General features: G+C 42.6%; 1 protein-coding gene across 1 annotated transcript in view; it reads left to right on the top strand.

Annotated features, from left to right (window-relative positions):
• Hacd2 (3-hydroxyacyl-CoA dehydratase 2) overlaps positions 1 to 25,424 on the top strand; it is a 98,269-nt gene that overhangs the window by 18,228 nt on the left and 54,617 nt on the right. The window lies entirely within an intron of this gene.

Below are 25,424 nucleotides of genomic sequence, written 5' to 3'. Positions count from 1 at the left end.
ACCAGTGGGTTCATTTGTTCATTCATACAAAATAAACAAAAAGCCTCATCAAATTCCTGGTGGGGCTGGGTCCCAGCTGCTGCCCGAGACAGCAGGAATGGAGAATGAGAGCAGCTACAGATATGGTTCGGGGAAGCCATGCCACGTGGGTCCTCCATTCTGTGGCATTATGTGCCTCTTGTTTGTTGATACTGCTCCCCTGGCAGACTGTGAGCTCTTAGGAGGCCCCTGATACACGGGTGAATCTTGAAAGCCTTTCTTTTTTCTCAAGGACCCTGTCCTGTCAATGGGTCTTCCCGAATTCGTCATTGTTCTTTGTATTGTCTGTGGTTCTATTTCTCACAGTTCACAGAATGACCAGAGTTCTTTATCTTACAAATAATGATTCCCAGCACTTGAGAGGCAGCAGGAAGAGGATGTCTGTGAGTTCCAGGCCAGCTATGCTTACATAATGAGACCCTGTCTAAACAAAGAGCCAAAACTATGTTGAGCCTAACCTTTGAGTCTGCAGTTTCCTCCTCCTCCTGGATAGTTCCCCCTTGTCCCATCACCTAAGTGTATGGCAGGCTCTTTCCCCTTCCCACTGCTGCGTATGCTATGTCATGTGTAAATGTATACACATACAAGTATGCATCTGGAGGTCAAAGGACAAGCTCCGCTATGAGTCCTGGTCTTCTACCTTGCTTGAGACAGGGTCTGTTGTTGTTTACCACTGCATAACTGACCCCAGGCTTCCAGAGATTTCCTGTCTTTTCCTCCTCCCATCTCCCCATATAAGAGCTGAGATTATCTTAGTTTTCCTTTGCTGATGCTGAGACAAAATACACTGACAAATGCAAGCTAAGGAGAAAGGGATTATTTCGGCTCACAGTTACATGGAAATCAAAGCAGAGGAGTTTGAAGCAGCTGGTCACATTGTACCTACAATTGGTGGTGTGTGTATGTGTGTATGAATCGGAGGGAGGGAGAGAAATGTTCTCTTTTTCTATCAGTGGATCCTGGTGCTTAGCAGATTTTTTTTTACTACCACCTATAGTGGGTTGGTAGATAACCCCCTTTAGGCATGCCAAGAGGCCCTTCTCTAGGTCTTGTCTGGTTGACAACACTTGCCATCATAAGTTGAAATTCTTCATGCGTTCTTGGGAATCTGAACTCCAGTCATTTTTAAAGTTAGTTAGCCGGCACCTTTAATTCCAGCGCCCTAGAGGCAGAGGCAGGCTGATCCCTGTGCGTTTGAGGCCATTCTGGTCTACAGAGTCAGTTCTAAAGACAGCCAGGTCTATGTAGACAGAACTAATCTCAAAACCCAAAGTTTTTAAATTAAATATAATTATATCATTGCCTCCTCCTTTCATGATTCCTTTCCCCCTGCTCCCATTCAAATTCATGGCCTCTCATTCTTTAATTTTATATATATACACACACACATCATACACATATATGAAAGTAAATATGTTAATACAACCTGCTGAGTCTGTTTAGTGCTGCTTATCCATATATATTTTTAGTGCTGACCACTTGGGATTGGATAACAATTTAAGGGGCTCATCTGGAGAAGACTAATTTTCCCTCTCAGCAGTCTCTAATTGCCTGTAGCTCTTCATCTGGGCATGGGACCCCATAAGATTTTCCCTATCCTGCTCTGCTCTTGTTTAAACAGCCATATTGAGATTCCGTGGGCTTGGCTTCCCTGTCAGATCTAGAAGACACAGTCTTGCAGCAGACTCTCTGATCCTCTGACCCTCTGGCTCTTGCTGTCTTTCTGCTCCTTCCTTAACGTTCCCTGGGCCTTAGGGGAAGGGTTGTGTTAGCGTGTTATAGATACCCCAGAGTCAGTTGTTCCCTGCCTGCTGACTAGCTGTGGCTTTCTGTGATGGTTTCCATCAGCTTTAAGAAGAAGATTCTTTGATGAAATGTGAGCAGTACACATCCCTGCAGGTGTGCGGTGAGCTCCAGTCTTGGCATTTGATGGCTGGTGTTTCACTCACTGAGCTGGGCTCCAGTCCACTTTGTACTTCTTTTCTTCCATGGGTGCCCCTGCCTCCTGTCCTGTCAGTGTTCTCAGGTTCCGTCTTGGCTCACTGAGCTGACTGAACATGCCCTCTCCAGGCGGTGTCTTCCCTTCTCATGGTGTGAGGTGCTCATAACCCCTCTTAACTCCCAGCCGTACCTTGTACCCACACCCCAGACCTGCCCACTGACCTTTTAGGTCTCTGCTCCTGTATGCACACGAGGGTCCGCTCCTCAGCAAGACCCCATATTGCCAGACTCATTCTGCCTCCATATTCTTTGTCAGAGGAGCCACCAGCCACAGCCTTCCATCACCCAGCCTAGACCTAGAACTTATCACTAACACCTTCTCTCTCACACTTTAGCCCTGGGCTATCACTTAAGTTTTCAATTTTATCTCCTAAATATTTTTCAGATTGTCTAGTTGACAGTCTGAAGAATTGAAAGCTACTTCTCCCATGAGGGTTTTCAGTAGATCTCATCAGACTCCCACGTAGATGTTCCTGAAGTAGAGACACACAGTCTTCGTGTCAGCAGCTGCCGTTTATCACTTGCTGGGCTCCACTACTTGAGTTTGCTATGTCTTACTCTACTCTCCATTAACAGTTGGCAAGACCCAGTGTAGATCTCATCTGTTCTCACCATAGATAAGTACGTGAGCTAACACAGATGTTAATCTTCGCTAACATATGTCTCCAACCATGTAGTATATTGATGTGTGAGATCTCAGAAGCTCAAGCTATGTCCAGTAGCTCTCTCTTCTGCTGCCTGAGGATCTGGATGTAGAACCACCTCTCCAGCACCTTGTCTGTGTGCTGCTATGCTCCTGCCATGACAATAATGGACTAAACCGCTGAGCTGTAAGACAGCCCTAATTAAATGTTTTCTTTCTAAGAGCTGCTATGGTCATGGTTTCTCTTCATAGCAGTAAAAACTAACTAAACAGTCTTGTATAACAGTTCATACAGCCAAGTGTTGAGCCCATTTCCATACTGCCCACGTTTCTGCTTCACTCTGTCCCTGAGGGCTTTAGTTAAGGAATGGCTCTGAACGTGTTGCTTCCTCCTTAAAACCTTGACAGGTTTTCATTTCTTCATGGTCTACACCCAGCCTTCCAGTCCGCATTAGGGCAGCTCTGGCTTCCTGCATCTGGATTTGTGTCTGGGCCTTTCTCTCTCCTGGAGTGAACCGAGCACATGGCCGCCTGACTGACTTAGCTCCTTCCTTCTCTACACTCCCCTGCTGTCTTCTGACTATGTGACGCACTGTAGGTGGCTTTGCTGTGAGACCCAGTGCCATGTCCTCTGTAGAATGTGTGCTTTGTCACTGTGTTTCATGCCCTTATTGTTTGGAAATCAAAAACTGTTCTTACTGGTCCCTGTGTTCCAGCACATAACACTAGGACTTCCTGTCACACCTATGTAGCCTCGTGATCAGTGATCATGGGCCTACCAAATCCTGGTGGATTTCCAAAATATATTCCAAAATAGTTTCAGTTACTTTAAATAATTAATGATAACAATAAAAATGAGCTTTTTTTTTTTTTAGTATTTATCTAAAGGCACTCTTAAGACTGTAGTTTATTTTTGGAATAACGATTGATTTTGGAAGTTTTCTACAAGCACTTGATCTTTTAGAAACTTACAGGCTTAAAATATTTTTGCTCCTAAACTGAAAAACCTGGACCTTGAACAGACTGCTTGTGAACTGCGTGGCTCCCATAAGTAAGGCAGATGTTATACATGGTTGTTTCTATCTCAGTAAAAGGAGCTAATGACCCTGCTGGACAAGGTTGTGGAAGTCGGCCCGACAGTACCTGAAGAACATGGCACACCGTGCCTGCAGCATGCCAGCTTGAAAATGAGAACGACATAGCACAGAGTGTCATACGCTTATTCTGAAGCCAGTATAATGGTCAGTAGTTAGATTTATGTAAGTGTTAGGGTGATGGCTCAGTGGGTGAAAACATTCACTGTAAAAGTATGAAGATCTGAGTTCAAATCCCCTGTACCTATGTAAAAAGCCAGACATGGCTGTGCATGCCTGTAACTCCAGGATTGAGAGGCAGAGACAGGGAGATCCTATGTACATACATCATAACATGCACACACGCACGCATGCATCCACACCAACAACAAAAAATCTCTTACGGGCTAGTAAGATGCCTCAGTGGATAAAAATACTTTCCAGGCAAGCCAGAAGCCTTGAGTTTGATCCCTGGGACCCAAGGAGAAGGGGAGAACCAGTTCCTGTAGGTTGCCCTCTGACTGCCCACATGTGCTGTGATGCGCACATGCCTGCACTCACACACTGCCCCTTTTCTCTCTTAGTTACTCTTGCTGTGATGAAACTCCATAATCAAAAGCAACTTACAGGAGCAAGAGTTTATTTTGGCTTAAGATTCCAGAGGGAGAGTCTGCGGTGGTGAGGGAGAGTCTGCGGTGGTGAGGAAGACTTTGCGGCAGGCTCAGGAAGTTGGCTGATCACATTTCATCTGCGTCCAGGAAACATAGGGAGAATAGGAAGTGGGTGGGGTTAGTAACCTGAAAAGCCCACCCCTTGTGATTCACTTCATCCAGCAACCAGGCAGTGTCTCCTAAAGGATCTGTGCTTCCCTAAACAGTACGGCTGGTGAGTTGGGACCAAGTCTAGGAGACATTTTTATCAAACCACCCATCATGTGCAGTGCACATGTGCAAATGAAATCCAAATGTAATTTTTTTCTTGTTTTTCTTAAGTTGTGATCTTCCTGTGAGCAGTTCAGAGGCACTTACTTCTAGCCTGAGCTGGCCCAGTCTCACAGCTGCCTTGGCTGGAGAGATGGCTCAACACTGGGTGCCCTTGCAGGGGACCTGGGATCCTTTGCCAGCACCCAGCTCCTGTAGATGTGATGCCCTCTACTGGCCTCTGCAAGCACTGCACACATGTAGTACACAGACATACATGCAGGCAAAATACATGTACGCATAGAAGATAAATAAATCTTAACAACAACAACAAGAAAAAAGAACAATAAAACCCCAGGAGCTACCACATGTTGTTGTTGCACCAAGACCACCCATGCCATGCTGTACAGTGACAGATCATATATGCTCAGACACTGAGCCAATCTAAAGCCTGCGTTACTTCTTGCTAGTTTATGTGCTCATAGCAAAAAGAAAAGTAGCTAATACCCCTAACATCTGTTTCCAGCTTGTACCCAGCCCTCAGGGTAGCTGGGCACACAAACAGAACTGCTTTCTTTGAACCCAAAACTGCTTTATTTGGTTCTACTTAATGTGGGCGACATTTTAAAACTGAACTTTACCAAAATAGTAAGGAAGGAAGGAAGAAAAGGGGGATACTTATCTAAAATAAAAACTTCATATCGCCAAAAAAAAAAAAAAGAGTTAGGTCCTAAAGCCTAACTCATGCTTAGTTCCTGGGAGCCAGTTCAGCCACCTTTCTTCAAGTCCTGACCCCTGTTCCAACCCCACATTTTCATCCTCCTTACAAATAAGAACACAGACCATTTCTCACTTGGGTTCAGGTGCGGCCTTTGTCTGGACTGCAGTGGAGTGGGTCAGAAGAATGGAGACTCATGCTCAGCTGGCCAGCTTGTGCTCCATCTTCAGGCTTCTAAGGCTCGGCTTTGGACAGCTACCTTCCATCCTTTATGGTGTTACCTTTGCCTTTTACCTCAAATACAGTGGTTTCTTAGCATCCACACTGCATACATTCATGTCAGGATGGCACTAACCAAACTGAAACCTTTGCCAACTCAGTTACTTCCTTTAGACTGCATTGGCTTAGCCGCCCTGTCTTGCTTATGGTTCATTCTGTTGCTTCCTAATATATTTTCCTTCCATGCTCCACAAAAGAAGGAAGAAAGAAAGAAAAAAGAAAGAGGGAGTTAGCACCTGCACATTCTACTCCCTATGCACAAGTTTTCCACTCTTGTTCTCTGAATAAGTTCCTTCTTCACACCTCTGGTTTTGCACATACAGCTTCTTTGCCAGGAACACCCGGCTTTGATACTTGTTCCCTGCTTGGAACAAACATACTGAGACTAGCGAAAGGGGAGAGAAGTGGGGTGTGCTCTTTAGGACCCCAAGGCACTTGGGACTGTGTAGACTACCTGAAACCTCACAAGCACTTGGTAGTTGGAACCCAAAGCCTGTGGAAAACAGTACTTGGGTTTGTGTGGCCACTTCCTGTTCAGAAGGGAACATGTAAAAAGAGCCCAGAGGCTGCCCTCTGCTGCCCTTGAAGGAGAAGCCAGGGCCTCGTGATCGGAAACATCTCTAAAGGTGGTGAAAATGCCATCCTCATCAACCATTAGCTCCTTCTAGTCCACAAGAAGCTGGTGTGAGTGAACTTATTCTATCTAGGTGCCTGGGTAACTAGTCAAGCGTCTACACTCTGGGCTGAGATCTGAGAAGCTAGGATGTTGACACCACAATACCAGGTTTTCAGAATTCCATGAAACTAAAAGATGCTGTATCCTAAATGAGATTAGTGAACTGAGCAGCGATGTAAGCAGTGTTTATTAGATGTTTCAGTGTGTCCATGTGTGTGTTAGGAAGCTCAAGTATGGTAGCATTGCTACCATTTTTGGTGCATTTTAAAAGTCATTTCAAAAAGCAGAACTGGGATAAAATAAATACAATTTTCTTTTTTTTTCCTGTGTGCATGTGATTAGTCTCACTTGATCAAGTAATCAACTTGACATGATCTAGATTCACTTGAGAGGTGGGCATCCGGACATGCTTGTAGGAGACTCTCTTAAGTTCATTGAAGTAGGAAGCCACCCACTGTAGGTTGTATCACCATTCCTGGCTGGGATCCTGACTGTATAAAAAGGGGAAAGTGAACTGTGTACATCGTTCATTGTTTTCATCTTAACTGCAGACACAGTGTAACCAGTTGCTCCTTCTTCCTTAACTTCCCCACCATGATGGGCTGTGCTTTGAACTGAGACAAAGTAAACCCTCCCTTAAATTACTTTTGTTGGTATTATGTGACAACAGAAAAGTGACTAAGACGGTATGTGTGTGTGCATACATAGGCAGGTGCACATATATGCATATAGAGGCCAGAGGTTGACATCAGGCATGTTCCTCTTAATTTTTGAGGCAGGGTCTCTTACTAAATCTGGAGCTCACCAACTTAGCCAAACTGGCAGTTTAACAAGCTCCAAGGATCTGCCTGTCTTCCTCCACCTCAGCACTGAGTGTATAGGCATCCGGCACCAAACCCAGCCTTCACGTGGTTGCTGGGGATCTAATTTAGATTCTTAGGCCTGCATGACAAGCTCTGTGGACTGATGAAGTTTTCTATACCATATTCCCACAGTTGTCACTAGGTGGCACCCTTGTGTTAGTAAGAAAATACCTCTTAAAAATGTATTGTAGTGAACCATTAACTGAAGCAGAGGCGTAAGTTTTTCCTAATAATTTTTTATTACTTTATAAATAATACCATTCAAAATTTTCACTTCCTCCCACCTCCCTCTCACTCACTCTCCCCCTCCCCCTCCAGTCCTAAGAGAGGACAGGATACCCTGCCCTGTGGGAAGTCCAAGGCCCTCCCCGCTCCATCCAGGCTTAGGAAGGTGTGCATCCACATAGACTAGGATCCCAAAAAGCCAGTACATGCCATAGAGACAAATCTCAGTTCCATTATCATTGGCTTCTCAGTTTGCCCCAATTGTCAGCCACATTCAGAGGGTCCAGTTTGATCCCATGCTCATTCAGTCCTGGTCCAGTTGGAGAGGCATGAGTAAGTTAACCAGAGAAAGGGGATGCTTTTTTGTTGCTGCCTCTTGAGTTAGTCATTAATGATGGAGATAATGAAAAACTGGAACTTTATGTGTTATCTTCAGTTCCTTTCTCCAGGTTTCTACCCTCTTTGAATTTTTATCCTGATTTCCTCTGTGATACACTGCGATCTGGACATGTAAGCGTAATAAACTCTTCTTCCAAGTGTCTTTTTGTCATGGTATTTTTGTCACAACAGTAGATACCAAAGTAGGACATACATAGACAAACACATGCATAATAAAATGTATCTAAATACAGTCTGTCTGTCTGTTTGTCCTGTCTTTCTCTGTCTTCTCTCTCTCTGTCTCTCTGTCTCTCTCATACACACACACACGGGGTTAGGAAGGGGAATTGAACCCAATGCTTTACACATGATAAGCAAGTGCTCTACACTGAACTATATCCCCAGAGTCCTTTATACTCTCATTTTTAGCAGGGTCTGGCTAAATTGTTCTGGCCTTCTACATGTGATCCTCCTAGGCCAGCATCCCAAGTAGTTTTGATTGGAGGCATGTACACCACAGATGGTAGCATTAACTGCTGTTTTCCCCCTCTCGTTCTACTTTGTCTGATATCAGGATCTTGACCTATACTTTATTTTGTTTCCATTTGCCCAATATCCTTTGTTCATTCTTTTATTTGTGCCCCTTTGAATAATTTTTGTAATGATACAAGGTCGGGTCTTCTTTTGTAAGTCAATTAAAAACCTCTTGATAAATAAGTTGAACTCATGTGTAGTTGTTGATGTGACAATTGCTCTGTCAATTTTTAAAATATCTTTTATTCTTTGGCAGTTTCATACATGTATACCATGGATCTTTATCAAATCCACCCCCGCTCCACCAGGACACCCCCTTGTGTATCCCTCCCACCTCATGTCATCTGCTGTTCTTTTGTAACCTGGTGTGTTACAGACTGGAATGTTAACTGGCTTGATCTCATTCCGGTCTTATGCAGGTACTGCTGCAGTAAGTTCATGAGTGCAACAGTCGTGCCATGTCAGAGACAGCGTTTCACGCTACTTCTTCCCATCTTCCCATCCATTCCCTGAGCCCTATCAGAAGTTGATATAGTGTTCAGTTTTCTCAGCACTTTGACCAGTTATGTGTGAGTCAACTGCTGCCCCTTGCAGAAGCAACTTCTCTGACCCAGTTGAGCAGCACCAATCTCTGGATGTAAACATAAGTATTTATGACATGTAACAGAGCAGCAGTAGTAGGTCCCTTCCTACAGCCTGTGAGCTTTTCATCAGGTTTACACTAGGCATGAATTCTCCCCTGGGGAATAGGTCAAATCCAGAAAGTAGTTGGTTACTCTGACAACCTTCATGCCCTGTGGCACCAGGGGACACATCATGCCTGGTATGATGATTTGTAGCATTCAGGGTTAACTAGGTGTTACCATTGGTGACTTTCTAAAGTAGGAAAGCTAGTCAGAAGTGGGCAAGTTTTCTTAGGTCCTGCAACCCAAATGTATTGTGTCTTCAGCAATAGGGGCCTGCAGTGAGCAGTTAAGAGCAGTGGGGGCAGCCTGCATTCTTTTGGAGGTCTCTGTCAGTTTATGTTATAACTTCCACATCTACTCTGTTATGTTTACTGACCCGACATATTTTCTTACTAATTTTGGAATTTAGAAATTTTTCTTTTTCCTAGTAATGATCTTTGGATTTGTGCCCTTTTTTAATATCCTCAGTCCTCAATTTTCTTAGTTTATCTTTCATTGTCTAGCTTATCAACTTTATTTTATTTTTTATTTTTATTTATTTATTTTGAGACAGGGTTTCTCTGTGTAGCCTGGCTGGCCTGGCACCCGCTCTGTAGATCAGGCTGACCTCGAACTCACAGAGATCCACCTGCCTCCGCCTCCCAAGTACTGGGATTAAGGCATGCACCACCACTGCCCGACTAGCTTGTCAACTTTAAAAGCTGCCTTCTGACTCCACCTGTTGCCTTCCTGCTTCCCTTCACCTTCTCCTGTGTTTAGAATTACATTATTTCCTTTTGAGAACATGCATACATTTGTATCTTTTTCTTCTCTAGGTGTTAGCCTTCGGTCAGTGCTCACCGTCCATTCTTTGCTCTAACCGGCTCATCAGCTTCTAGGGGGTTGGAGCTTCCTTGGTACCATTGGGAGTTTTGACAACTGGAGCTCTTACCCTACTTCCCAACTGGTAGAATTGCTTAGTACTGTTTTTTGAGTGCTGGCAAAAGACAAGACTCTCAAGTCAGGGACAAAGAACTTTATTACTTATGACAGAAGCAGTAACCAAAGCTCTACATTTATTTGCAGTAGTTCTTTATGCTTCTCACGTCACGTGTAAGTATATATGAATGTCTACATGACAGCGGTTTGTATTCTGGAAGAATAGAGAACTAAGGAAATCTGCACTTAGTAGATGGAAGCTCTTTAGGGGGAGTGCTCCCTCATCTCCCAAGGTTGCTTCCTGAAAACAGAACCCTAGGAAATCGCCTGGGTTAAGAGTGAGACTGTCTCAGATAAGTAAATCAGTGAGCTTGACTCTGCAGTAAGACTGTTAGGACTCTGCACGAACAAGGATAATCCAGGGGGTCTGCCTGATTGTCTTTTCTAGAAAGCTTTTCAAAAAGGGCTTGCAGGCAGTTTCCCCTGAGTTCAGACTTGTAATAGGCATTCTTTCTAGCCTTTTCTAGATCAAATACTCCACTCTCTCTTCCCTTGAATTTGTTGAAAATGCAACTGTGTGTGTGCGTGCGTGTGTGAATGCAGATGCACACATGCACACACATTTATGCAGGTATCCATGGAGGCCAGAAAAGGATGTTGGATCCCTGGAGTTGAAGTTAGAGGAGGTTGTAAGCTACCAGACAGGGGTACTGGGAACTAAGGTCCTCTACAAGAGCGCTTTGTACTCTTAATCCCTCAGCAATCTCTCCAGCCCTTTTTAAAATCATAAAACATTTTGGTTGTGTGTGAGGGAGGGTGGTAAGATTGTTTTCCTAGAATGTGGTTCAGAGTTGACAATACTAGCACAGTTTTTTGTTTTGAGACAGGATCTCGTGTATCCCAGGCTGGCCTTGAATTCCTGTGTGGTCTAGGACGACCTGTAACATCTGGTCCTCTTCTGTCTCCAGAGTGCTAGTATAACAGTCACCCAGTACCCAGCCCTGTTGATATGGTGCTGAGGATTGAGCCCAGAGCTTCATGCATGCCTGACAAGCACTGCACTACACCCAGCCCCCAGCACTCAGTAGATTTGTGCTTAACAATGATTGTGCCTTCTTTTTCTAGAAAGTGTTACTGGATTAGAGTTTAAATTTTTTTAGTTTTGTTTTGCAGGTTTTTTTTTCAGTGACTTCAAATACATATGTGCTGGCTCAACTTCACCTGCCTGCTCTTTGAATTCTCCCTTTTATCCTTTTTGATTTGTTCTCTTCAATTCCCTGGATGTTTTATCTCCACTCTTGAGTCTCCTCTGTTAAGTGTTCATTTGAACTTGTCCTCCTTTGGGCATGTTGAAACTTAAGGCTTTGTCTCCACATTAGTTTTTCCTTACTTTTCTTAAGTCTAATCAGTTTTTATTGCACTTTGGGTTTTTTGTTTGTTTTGTCCATTTTTAATCTTGCCTTTTAAAATTCTGATTTAACACTTTTTAGGTGCCAAATGTTTATTTAAAGGTTCTTTGTTTTGTTTGGAATGACGTTAGTCTCCTTTTGGTTGTTTGGGGGGGCATTTTTGATTGATTTGTGGGTTTGGAAGTGTGGATGGGTAGAGTCTTGCTTGAGGTTGTCTAGGGATGGATGTTAAGTCCTGATTGTTTAGTTCTCCTTTGTGTTATAGGCTCCAGCACTTGCTGCCTCCTCTCCTTTACCAGTCGCTAGAGGGCACCTCTGGCTTCCTTTTGCCCACCCCTTTGCAGTAGGAGAATCTTTTTCAGATTTCAGATTGCTGTTCCTGTGGGCTGACACCATCCCTCTGGTTGGTTCTGTAGTTAGTTAAGAGGTGTTTTTCTACAAAGGGCATATTGTCCTCTTCAGAGGTAATTTAAGTACGATTCTGGCCCTCTGTACTGTTCTTCCCTCCATCAAGCCATTTCCAAGCTCTCTTTTTACAGAGATTTGCAGTGGAAGCTCAAGGTAGTTTGTGTTGGAAATGAAGTCTTTTGTTTTTCACCTATATTAACCCGTATCTCTTAGTTCTGCTAAGGGTATGGGTATTGTGTGGTTTTATTTGTTGTTATCTTTGTGCATTTGGGTTTATGGTATTCAGCTGTACAGATGTGTTGTAGTTTAGATCGGTTTGTTTGGTTTTAGTCAATTCTGTGTTTATGAGTCTGTAGTAGGCTTTCTTGGTCTTTTTGTTTTGTGGTGCTGGGAAACAGACTCAGGGTCTTTCACATTGTAGATTATAACCATACTGTAGTTGTGGTTTTACACAACTAGATCAATCTCTGTTGGTAACTCCTAGACACAGGTCAAGGGCAGTGTCATTTTGAGACTTTCACTAGTTCACATTCTCCAGTTGTCCTCCAGCAAACCCATAAGGATTTGATGACAGGAGCTGTGCTGACAGTCAGTTGAGGGTGCACAAAAGCAAGAACCCAGCTCACTCCTGAAAGGGTATGAAACAGACAGTATAGTAGACCTTATGCTCAGAGAAATGCAGAGGGCATAGAAAGTGGCCACAGAGCTGCTTGGGGTATTTTCTACCATAAAGTCTTCTTTTTCTACACTACTTGCAAACCTCATTGGATACTGGACCCTCCCAAGGAAAGCACTGTGGACTCACTAAGCTGTGGTCATTCATTCTTATAACACAGCTCTCTTCATATGGCTTCAGCCACCTGCTCCTGTCCTGAGATTTTTTTTCCCCTGCGTTTCTCAAATATTGAAGTTCCCTGGACTTTGGTCCTTAATCATCGTCTGCTGACAGTCTCCCAGTGTGACCTTACCACTCTTCTGTGGAACAGTGGCTCCCTGTAATCTCTTCCGGGTCACACCTTGGTTCTGCCTTGCTCATTTTGCAGACACCATAAACTCAGCTTGTCCAGAACCTCTCTCATGGTTTTACCCTGACCCGTCTTCTGTTCTCTGGATCTGCTGTGGCCCTATCAATTTCTAACTAGTCCTCGGTCAGAAAGCTTGAGTCGGTCTTTGCTTTTTCCACCGTCTGCCACCTGCTTTTTTCTCTGCCTCTTTCCTTCAGAGAACTTTGTTTCCTTGTTTCTGTCCATATTCTTATCCTTTTTTTTTTTTTATCCTTTTGGAGAATAGGTGAGAGGGCTTAGCAAGTAAAGAGGTTTGCTACACAAGTCTGGTGACCTGAGTTTGATGTTTAGAGCCCACACAGAGGTAGCAGGAAAGAACCAACTCCACAGAGTCAAGCTCTTTTTGTGTGTTATGGCACACAGTGTGAGTGTGCTCACACACTATAACAACAACTTTTAAGAATCCTGTTTGGAGGCTGGAGAGATGGCTCAGAGGTTTAGGAACTGACTGCTTTTCTAGAGGTTCTAAGTTCAATTCCCACCAACTACATGGTGGATCACAACCATCTATAGTGAGATCTGGTGCCTTCTTCCAGCATGTAAGCATACATGCTGGCAGAACACTGTATGCATAATAAATAAATCTTTATATATATAAATTTATATAAGAATCCTGTTTGATCTCATGTCTGCTTTTTTAAAAAACTCTATACTTTTTCTTCCTTGCTTTTTCTTTATTTTCTTCAATCTTGCTCATTTTTTCTGTTTCTCCTTTTTCTGCTTGGTTCTTCATGTGTCTGGTCTAAATTCCCTGCCCTTAGACTTTCTCCAGATGTACTTCCCAGGTACCAGTTGGTTGTGACCTGTTCTTTATAAAGCTCGAGTTGAGATGGGTAGCCAAACTCAAAAGCCTGGCTCAGAGAGGATGCTTTAGCTGAGAAATAGCACTGCCCCTTTCCTTCTAAACCTGGGAGATAGACCAGCCTGTCTGTGGAGGACATTTGTAACTTTGGGACAGAGAGCCCTCCCAGGAAGAGGAAGCCTAAAAGCTGATAGAAGATTCCGTAGTGATTAGGAATAGGGGCTTCAAAGAAATGTCAGTCTGAGAGCAACAGTTAATCCTGGTGTTTTTCATGGCAGCTCTTCATAGCCTTGTGAAGACGTGGTTTGTCTTTAGTTCTTACACAGTTGTAGGTTTGAGAAACTAATATTCCAGGAGGCAGTTGAGTTGGATAATGTGTTTTGAATTCCTAAGTTGTTCTATTAATGGCAGCTGCGCAGAAAGGAGCCAAGGGTCTATAAATAATGGCAGATTAGCACCTTGAGTAGACTGTCGGGAATCAAGTAGACAGCTCGTTCTTATAGATCGTCGGAGGTAGACTACATTGCTTCTTTATGGACTTAGATGAAAAAAGGGTGTGTGAATATTAGAGCCAAAATAATCATTCATTTTTCTATACATTTCCTGGTGTTTTGTTTTACTTTGCTTTGCTTTCTGACTAGATGATCTACTGTTGAGCTATACCCTGTAGCCCTTGCTTAATTTCTGAGTAGAATTTTTCTGATTAGAAATTCTGAGTAGAATTTCAAAAATTAATTAGTTCAGTTCATTATGCTTTTGAAGGGACATAAAGGATTTGTTGTTCCTTCTGAATTGATCAAAATAGTTATTGCTTCCAGGGAATGAGCAGCCACATGGAGCCATTAATTATACAGTTGACAACTAGTCTAAATGACTTGATTGGAAGTAGGATTCTGATGAAAGTGCCTGAGTAGTCCTTTCCCTTAGTAGTTTGTATTAATGTGTTAAAAGTTAGCCCCCAAATCATCACTTAAGACTGTGTGCTTGAAGAGTGGTGGCTCAGGACTTGAGCAGCTCAGCTGGATATTTCTAGTTGTGTCCTGTCCTTTCAGTCAGTGTTTCACCCAGGGTGACCATCATTTAGATCCCGGACTAGAACCGAAGGGTGGCTGATAGCAGGAAGTCTTTCTTTCACTGCTTGGCCTCTCCAGAGGTCTCCTGGGATATCTCTCAAGACCTGATAGCTGTCTTCCTCCAGAGTGAGAGAGCCACAGTGGCCTCTGTGATGTAGGCTATAAAATTACACACCGTTGGCTCTGCTTTTTTCTTTGATAAAAGCATGTTACTAAGTGCACACCACAATCAAAGGAAGAATTAAATTCTACATCTGACGGAGAGAAATATCAAAGAATTCGTGGACATATTTTAACATCACTTAGACTTGTTTTGACCTGTGTTTTTCCTCCCTATTCTGGAGTTAAGTTTGAGGCATAGAGTGCCCTTAGCAAATGATGGCTTCTGGTGGTGCTAGTGTAAGCAACAGTGTGGCCTGGTTAGTGTCTGTCTGTAAAATCATGCCTGGGCTGCACCTCTCACCCAGTGCTGTCCTCTGTGTTCAGGAATACACGGTGGAAGCACAGTGATGACGTGCACAGAGTCCGTCTGCAGTGGGCAGTATGAGAGCTAATACACACGTGCTGAGCCTTGCTTTTGGACGAGTGGTCTGTGCTCATTGCTCAAGACTTATCCCATACTCAGAACACACTTATTTATTAAACTCCTTTTGAGTGCAAAGCGTACTTTTAACTCTGGGGCCTATTTCCTTTCCTATTTCTTTTGTTGTTGTTGTTAGATTTGTATCTGATTATTTAGGTAATATGCTTATGGGTAGGGTGTTTTTTCCCTAAAGTAATCTGTGCATAAGGTGAGGGGGGGGACACTTATAACGCTTGCAAAGAAAAGAGATATTAAAGGGCAACCTTTAAATTAAAGAACAGCCCAGTTCTTTCACGTAGTACCGCATTTCTGTCGTCTAGATCAAGTGAGCTGCCACACCATGGCTCCAGAAAGATGTTTTTAAGTGCTACTCATGAGTACCGCATGCCAGGACTGTAAAATGAAGTGGGTTTCAGGTTTTTTTGGATATAAAATATTAGTGATACGGGTTTCACATTTTTTAGATATAAAATATTAGTGATCTTTTAAACATAATGAGCTGTTTTATAGATGGTTCTGAAAAGAAAAGAAAATCCACTAGATTTCCACTGTGTTCTTTCCTGGTGATGCTATTTGTTTTGTGTGCAGACAGTATAACTGAAGTAGCCTCTGGTGGAAGGCCACTGTTGACTCTGCTCTAGTCTGACTTCTGAATCCCCTCAGCTACTTGAAGCTAATTTCCAAGCTATACACGGCAGGGGCATTGCATTTAGCTATGCTATCCAGAATTCTGGCCACTGTGGGCTTAACCAAACAAGGATTTGTTTTTCCTAGGTGGGAAGTCTGTCTTTCTACTCTGTCATCTTCACTGTGTGGCTTCTGTCTTTGTGCTGTGGTCCAGTAGTTACAACAGTGGCAACTTACGTGGTGTCATATTCATATCACAGGCACAAAGTGGCTACTCTAGCAAAGCTTTCCATGGCTTCCTCGAGGTGCAAAGGATTGCAAGGAAACTAGTGTGTCAGCAGTGCCCAAACCAGTGTTGTGTTGTGGGGAGGGGGAGGTGCAAAGAGTAAGCGACAGGGTTTGGATTGTTGCCAACGTTGTGAGCTCCAGCAGCACAGCATCCACGTGGTGGTAGAACATAGTGGTGGGATAATACTCAATGTAAATGAGTAATGTTTTTTATTTGCTAAGCTTAAATTAAAAAGAGCACTGATTTGCCTTTAGGCAGCGTACATGTTTGTGTATCACAGTAATGACCTGTGTGTAATCTCATCTTCCTCCCAGCAAAATCCTCAACTAGTAAAAGGAGCAGTTAATAAATAAAGCCTTTCACATATTGTGTTTAATTTTTTATATGTGTTTGAGTTTTGCTTTTCTGTTAAAAAGATTCGTAAATCTGCTTGTTACAGCTGTTTTTTTTCTGGAAATTGTACCCATTTTAACTCAATGGCTATTAAATTGAGTTGTAACATTCTTAAAGGAATAGGCTTTATTTCTAATATAAAATTAACACGTGCATAGTGTTTTAAAAAAATAATCTAATGCCAAAATATGTGAAGAATGTAAAAATCACCCCTCAGGGTGAGCATTAAGCTGACTGAACAGGTAATAGCCTGGAAGTCTGGTGACTAAGTTCAAACCCTGGAACCCATGTAAAGATGGAGGAAGAGAACAGCTGTCCTCTGCCCTCCCCTCACGTGGTACAGGACACCTCTCATAATAACTTAAGAGTCATTTGTGATCCTATCACTAAGAAATAATTGTCATTGTTGTCTCTGATTTTAAAATAATGGGAAACATGTTTAAAATTATTTGTGAACATACTTCAATATGAATAAATATATTAGCTGTGCTAGCTCTTGACTCAAAAAGTTAAGAAAACCTTGGCTGAATAACTATTTCAACTCCATTTAAAAGTAAACATGAGTTAATATTTGGTTTCCATTATTCATAGCTGAGAAATGTTAAAGTGGCATTTCTGCCAAGTTTGACATTAATAAAGTCTTACTGACTTTGATTTATCTTGTAACAAAAAGTTACAGCTTCTGCTCTGAGCTTAGGATTTTTGTTCTTCCCTGAGGCCATTTATTTATTCTAAAGGAGCCACAAGTGAAGTATTATCAGAGCAATGGCAGATGATTGATGGGAAATACACTTTTCTTGCAGTGACCATTTCGGGCTCTGTGTGGGTGGGTCTTTTGTGCCTGAACACTCGTTTGCCTATCGTTTTCAATTGCAGATACATTCCACCTCTCCAGTTAAAATTAGCCAAGGAATTGTTAGCTTCAGGTTATAATTGCTTTCTCTTCTCTTCACGTTTCCAGCCTCTGCAGTACTTTGACAAGCTTCACTCCTCCTGCAAGCAGTGTTTTCAGTGTGTGTCTTTTATATGCTGTCGACAGGCTCTTTCCATGTTCTGTTGGCCTCCTACTCAGTGAACACCCCCACCCCACCTCCATGAGTGCAGCAAGGGGAAACAGGCGGCAAAGACATTTGAACTGTGCGTGTTCGCTGTGAATAGCCCTCAGGAGACCCTTTCTTTTATTCCTCTTGCCTGTGTAGTTACGTTAACCCCAAATTGTTCTCAGTATGTTGGCTGTGGGTTCAAGGTTCAAATAACCTGGCTTCTACATTGATAGAGTCTAGAAATGATATATAGTCTAGGGGTCTTGATTGTTTTTGTGTCTTGGGTTTTTTTTTTGTTTTTTGTTTTGTTTTGTTTTTTGCCAGTTAAAGAATTGAAAGTCAGAAAAAATCTGATACACAGCAGGTAGCAGCAGAGAAATCTCAGGACCACGGATAGAATCAGCAGATAAAGAAAGGCATTTATTGAGGGTGAGGAAACAGGCACACAGCAGACCAGACATACGGAGAAAAAGACCCTCCACAAAGCAGGGGGAAGTAGTGGGGGACGGACACAGGCACAGACAACCACCACAAAGACCATGACAGTCTTTTCTCCAGGCCTGGGGTTTTAAAGCCTCTGAAGGGTTTTTCCTCCCCTAATTTAGGATTGGTCAGTTTGAAGAAAGCTAGATGTTTGATTGGCTGAGAACTGTTAGGTGACATGTCCTTAGCAGACCTTGAACTTGTTGAGCCATCAGCAGGGGTCTGCTGGGGGCAGACAAAAATAGACAAGGCCTTTTTTTTTTTTTTTTTTTTTTTTTTTTTTTTTTGTAGAGAGAGAGGGAGGTAAAAACTGTCAGGCAGGAGGGTGAGGAAGAAGCAGCCAGCTATCTTGAAAGTTATTACCTAGCCATGACTCCTCTTCCTGTCTGTCTGTCAGGGACTGTTTACTAAGTGAATTCTGAGATTGTGTTGTTTTAATCTGCTCAAGCACACACCATCTTTGCAGTGATACTTATATGAGTTTGATTTCTCAGTGAATAATTCATTCTCTACCCTACCAGTGCGCGCCCCCCAATGTCTTTTTCCTTTTGACATAACAAATGGAGTAGATCAACTCAGTGCTGTTTGTATAGTGCTACTTATGTCATAGTTCAGCTGCCAATTTTGTTTGCCTCTGACAGTTTTACTTTTAAAAAAATGAGGTGGCATGTGAACCATCCATATAATGTATTCAGTAGTCTGGTGTAAACACCTTGTGTTCTACATACATACCGTGAAGATGATCAGATGGGAATGCCAATGCCATTGGAACACTGACTCTAATGGAGGTTTGAGTAAGCCTCCATGACTTTGGCTTACTGTGTTGTTCTAGTATGTTTATGCCTTCACCTTTTTCAAAATGACATTCTATTATGTTATCTTCAGAAACATGGAGACTCGGGTTATATGTTTCATGTTTGTCTTTTGCTTATTCAGAGGCTAGACAATGATAGCAGAGACCCCCCTCCAAAGTGAGTGAGTGAAAATACTGTTGGAAGGAGCCTCCAAAAGACTTCCCCTTTCTTTCAGAAGACACTGAGTCTGCACTAAAACCAGTTTATTGGGGCTGTTTTACATATGAAAAGCTCAGTAAATGGAAGAATAAGCTGCTATTCACAGGCACATTGACAACTGTCATCTGAAGCAGGAAATGGCTCTGAAATGTACAGCAATAGCCGTTCAGTACAGGAGAACATGATTCAAAGAGCCAATCTCCTGGCTCCTTCTTGGTTACCAGCCTTATTATTTCCTTGTATTGGTAGAAAAGGAGCTCAGGATCAACACCCTACCCTACACAAGCGTGCTAGCCTCCGTGTCCACCCACGTAGGTGTTGCCCCTTCTTTGGTTGTATGAAAGTTCCTTTGCCCTGTTTTCCTCCAGCCCAGCCTCCCCCTATATTTTGGTCCTGTGTTCTAGTGCTTTTCTTCCGAGGTTCTATAATAGCAGGAGTCTACTTCTACCCCAAGAGGTTTGAGACTAGAGACAGGCAGCCTGACAACAGTGTAGAAAGGGCCACTTTTAAAGTTCCTTTTTAATATCAATGTGAAAATAGATCTCCCCTAAAAATCCCAGGAAAAATTAGTATTCCAAGAAGCACCATGCATCCTGTGCCTGTGTTCCCTAAGGCAGAATTGCTTCTATAAGGAAAAATGTCTTAGGTTACTCTTGGCTCACAGTGTGACCTAGTAGTGATCAAACTGTGTCTTCCTGTGTCTTTTGAATGTCACATGAAGTAATTACATTCAGGACTGTACATACAAATTCTGACGCTGAGAGGCAGACTTGGTGAGATGAGGGCCCTCACTCTGGTGTGCACAGTCATATAGTAAACAGCTTGGTGGAGTTGCCTCTGAGTTGAATTCGAACAATTTGAATGGTACAAACTGTTGTAATAGTCTTCACACCTTGAGGGTACACATGTTCCATTTATTTACACCTCTGCTATTGAAGTGATTGTCCCCTCAGTTCACAGGATTTAATGCTTACTGTACATTTGTTACCAAGGGCGACACGTGTAATGTTATATGTTGTTTCTTCTGTTTCTCCTTTGTATCATTTCTGCTCCACAAGTTCATTGTCCTTTCAACAAAATTCCTTCATGATTTCTCAAATTACACCCATGCCTAGCTAAGGGATTGTGTTGCTGACAGTAGTGTCCTTCCTTCCTTCTTCCCTCCTTCTCTCCCTCCCTCCCTCCCTCCCTCCTTCCCTCCTTCCTTCCTTGCTTTCTTTGTTTTGTTTTGAGACATCTCACTATTTGCTCTGGCTGTCCTGAAACTAGCGCTGTAGACCAGGCTGACCTCGAACTCACAGAAATTTGCCTGCCTCTGCCTCCAAGTGCTGGAATTAAACCAAGCGTGATGGTAACTTTCTTTACCTGTGATGTGATCATACCATCTGTCACTTACAAATTCTAAGCACCTTCATTGCCTCAGAGAGAAGTTCTCAGTATTAGAGGTGTTTTAAAGAATGTTCCCTACATGCCGTGTTTAAGCTCACACTGAACTTTGTCTTCTACAGTTGGGATCCTACCAAGGGAACAGAACCTGGCACAAAATAGGTATTCCAGAAATAGTTGTTAAATAAAATGACAATAGGTGCCAGCAAATCTTTATTAAATAAATTTTAATCTGGAGTTTACTAAGATTGCAGAATCCCTGACTCCTGAAAATAACAAAAACATCTGCAGTTGACTTTAACATGCCATACATTGTGTTCCAACAAGGGCCACAGCACAGTGGGACCAGTACAGAAGCAGAAAAGAAAGGCATCTAGTGGTCCTCTTCTGTCTGTACTCTGATTGCCTGGGATTTATGCTTTAGGCTTAGCTTTAAGCTTTCTGGGTACCAGGGTGACTGAGTCATACAGTTCTTATCATTGGAAAGGAGCAAACATAAAGTCTAAAGCAGGTTTCCCATCTGGAGCTTTATGGAAGGGTTACAGAGAGTTAGGGCAAGCATTGCACTGTGTAACATCCCTCCAGAAAAGAGCATGGGGTTGACAGTCTCTTATGACATGCATCTGATAACCACAAGCCTCCCTGAGATAGATGCTTTAGAGATGAGATGTGTGGCTTCTGCTGTTTGTGTAGCTGGAATGTAAGGCTGACTCGGAGCTCCCCGGCGTTCAGCCAGTCCTCCTTACAGAAAGGCCTCTCTTCTTGCTTGTGTTCTGGATGTAAACCAGTCCCACCAGTGTGATTGCTCACTGTCTCATCAGGCACAGTCAGTAAAGTGATGAGTTTGACAGAATTTCCCCAAGTCTCCTGCAATCGCCCAGCTCTCCTCCCTCCCCGCCTTTGACTGCATTCCAGCTTTCTGGACCACCAAGTTGATCCTCCTCATCTGAGAAACAGCTGCAGCAGAGATTATCTCTGTCTTTTATCATCAACAAAAGGCTGTAATGTCAAGTTCAAAGAGAACTCAAATTCCCCAAACTCTAAAAGGCAGTGCATATATCCAGAAGTGACAGTCTTGACCCGTCTCAAGCAGGACTATAGAAGGATCTCTGGCGGTTAGATAAAATCCAGCATTCCTCAGGAACTTGTGAAATGGGTTTTCTCTTCACCAAGAGGAGTCATTCTCCTTGTCTCTGGAGAAAGGATAAGGCTCCCTATTGACATACCTGTGGCACTTGTCATCATATCAAAGTCCATGCTAGCATCCTGGAACACACACTCTTACACCTGCCCACTTCTACCCTCAACTGCTCTGGCTCACAGATTTCCCTCCCAGCTACTCATGCTTCATGTTATAACCCAACCTCTCTCACTATTCTCCCGCTCGCTGTTTCTATTCCTGCTTCCCTAACCCTGGCTATGTCCGGTCTGTGTGTCTTTCTATCTGCTCTGGACACATCCAGATGCCTCTGGATGTTCTCTCTGTCTTATTCGCAATAGAAACCTCCCCAGCCCCATGGAGGAGCCATCCAGCACTTTCTTTACTACACCCCCTTACATACAGTTTTGTGTTAGCTTGGCACAAGCTAGTGTTGGGAACCTCAATTGAGAGGGTACCCCTACCAGACTGGCCTACGGGCAAGCCTAGGGCATTTTATTGATTGATGAGGAGGATGTCACTGTGGGCAATGCCACACCTGGGCTGTGGTCCTTGGTACTGTGAGAAAACAGGCTCAGCAAGCCATGGGGAGCAATTCCAATTAGCAGCACTCCTCCATGACCTGTGAATCACCTCCTGGTTCCATGTCCTTTCCCTGACTTCTCTGGATGATGGATACAAGTAAGATGAAATAAACTCCTTCCTCCTCCAGTTGCTTTTGGTCATGGTGTTTTATCACATAGAAACCCTAAGACATTGCTGGCATTTTTCTTTGTAAAATTCTTATGCATTAGCCTCCCAGTCCTGGGACTTTAGACATGCACCACTGTGCCTCGCTCCTTCTGGCATATTTTGTTAGATGGTTTCTTGTGTTGTTGTTGTTATGCAGTGCTGGGGTTGAGCATTGCGCCATAGGAGTACTATCCAAGTGCTCAGCCACTGAGCTCCATCCCCAGGACTCCCACCACCGGCATTTCAGCTGTCCTAGGGGAGCAGGCATTTTGAGAGTGCTTAGATCAGGGCCTCAACTTCTGTTTGCTGGGTGTCCTGTTGGGGTGAGTTGCAACCGCACTGAGAGCTGGAGTGAAGAACAAGTGTGGGGAAATGGTAGCGTCTACAGAACCAGGTTCCTGGCTACAAGTGCAGGAGTGCCTAAAAGCAGGGCCAGTCACCAAACTAGAAAATATTAATTAGCTTTTGATTTGTGAATAAGATTTAAATTTGTTGCCAAAGGCATACATTCTTGGATATTGCTGATTAGGAATTCAAATTGATAACAAACTGTTTGGAAAGTAATTTGGTAATGTGTTTTCAGAGCCTTAAAGCTGTTCTTACCATTTGACTTAGTACTTTTACTCTTGAGAAACTACCCCAAGAAAAGAGTCCTTGAACAAATCCATGCTCAAAAATGCTAAGTTATTTATAGTATTTTATTCCTTCACTTAACTACAGCAAGGAATTTGAGGTCATTTAAATGTCTGATAAAAGGAGAATGGATAAATATATTCACTTAAAGGAATAGTATCACTCAAGATATTTTGAAGGGTGTCAGAGAAATATGTAAGGGAAAACAGTTCAAAGAGCACAAGCATTAGAATTCATATGTCTCTTTAAATATGCTCAGAGGGCTTTCAAGGGTACTCAACCTACCAGTAAAGTACATTCTGGGCAAGCCTGAGTTCAGTGACCTGGTTCCATCCCTGGAACTCACATGAATGTCATGGCACACACATCACATCATACCATACATATACAATGATAATAAATACATTTTTAAAGGTAAAGGAAAAGAATAGATCGTTGCTTTTTATTTCAAATTTTGTTTCTAAGGAAAACTTCCTGATATTTTTTAATTTAGTGTTTTTGTTTTTTTTTTAAAGAAAACAATTATAAATACTCTTATTACCTAGAAAAGTGTACTTTCATGGTAAAGAAGGGGTGAGTAAGAATCCCTTGTTGGGCTGGGCATGGTGGCATGTGCCTCAATCTCAACAGGCAAATCTCTGTGAGTTTAGAGCCAGCCAGGTCTACATAGTAAGTTCCAGGACAGCCAGAGCTACATAATAAGACCCTGTCTCTAAAAACACAAGAATTCCTCATTAGAGACTGGAGAGATAGCTTAGCAGTTAAGAACATTTGTTCTTGCAGAAGGCCAGGATTCAGTTCCCAGCTCACCACCATCCATACTTCCAGTTCCAGGGGATCTACCCTCTTCTCACTACCTCAGACACCAGGCACACCTGTGGTGCACATACAAAGATGTGCAGGCAAAACATTCATATACATAAAATAAATAAATCTTAAAATATAAAAGGCTCCCTTGTGGCATGGTTTGTAGAATGCCTGTCTCGCTACACAAGGCCCGGATTCCATTGCTGGGGTGGGAAGGGTTCTCGTGTTCAGCTGAGTTGACTGTCCTTCTACTCTTTAGTTAAAGCCACACTTCTGAGCATCCTGATTTTGGCCTCAGATTATTAGAAAGCTACACCACTATTACAGATGAGTAAATTAATATTTGGATTATTACAGTATCTTACATGATTTGACTAATGTAAATCAGTTTCCCAGTGCTCCATTCTTGCTGAGATCAAATCAGTTTTGAGCTTACAGCTCTGAAGTCCGGACTCTGAAGCTCACAACAGCATCCTGGAGCATTTCAAGAAACAGCAGCAGCTCAGTGGCCAACACACTGTTTAATGGACAAGGAAGGTGGGCAAAAATTAGGGCAAAACCATAGTTTTTTGTAATAAACTGGTCTTTAGGTTGGAGCAGGAGGAAAAGAAGCAGTTGGAAATATTCATCTTTTCTTAAGCAACAAATACTTGCTCATAAAAATCTAATTATCTGGCTCTTTTGTAAAACTTTCTCAAAGTGTTAGCTAAATGTTTGATTTGCTAATTTGTTTCTTTAGCTGTGTTACATAATTATGTAACCAGGCTTTGCACTTCACTCATATTATTTTTAATAACATCTCTTTATTCAGATATAATCCACCCATTTAGAGTGTAAAATGAGTTGTGCAACCATTACCACAGTCAATTTTAGAACATTTTCATTACCCCAAAAGGAAATCCATTAACAGTCACTTCCGATTTCCCCCAAAACTCCAGATAACCACAGATGTACTTTCATATAAATTTGTATGGCCTTTTGCCCTTTATTTCTTATAACTCAATATAGTATCTTGAAGTTTCATCAATATTGTGGCATATGTCAGTGCTTCATTACTTTTTACAGTATTTCATTTTTAATATAGTTTTAACTATTTGAGAATTAAATTCAAACATGTATATCTATTTTTATTCTATTTTCAGTTTTTATTTATGTGTGTGGATGTTTCATTTGTGTGTGTGTCTGTGTATCACTTGCATCTGTGGTGCGCACAAAAACCAGAAGAGGGAATCGGATTCCTGGAACTGGTGTTACAGACAGCTGTGAGCTGACATATGGGGTCTTGGAATGGAACCTGGGTCCTCTAGAGGAGCAACCAGAGCTTTTCATTTCTGAGCCGTCTCTCCAGCCCCACGTTTTTATTAATCTTTATCTTTAAGAGTATACCACATTCTGTTTACCCATTTACCTATTGACAGACACTTATTCTCAGTTCATAAACATATATACACCACTATGAACATACATAAACAAATTTTTGTGGAAACAAATTTTGTGCACACGCATGTTTTTGGGTGTGTGTATGTGGGTGTGTGTGTATGCCCACATGCATGCCTGTATATAACTC

Source organism: Microtus pennsylvanicus, chromosome 1 (genome assembly GCF_037038515.1).
Source record: "Microtus pennsylvanicus isolate mMicPen1 chromosome 1, mMicPen1.hap1, whole genome shotgun sequence".
Taxonomy (NCBI): domain Eukaryota; kingdom Metazoa; phylum Chordata; class Mammalia; order Rodentia; family Cricetidae; genus Microtus; species Microtus pennsylvanicus.
Note: the sequence above shows the minus strand (reverse complement) of the source record. Positions and strands in the feature narration are given on the sequence as shown.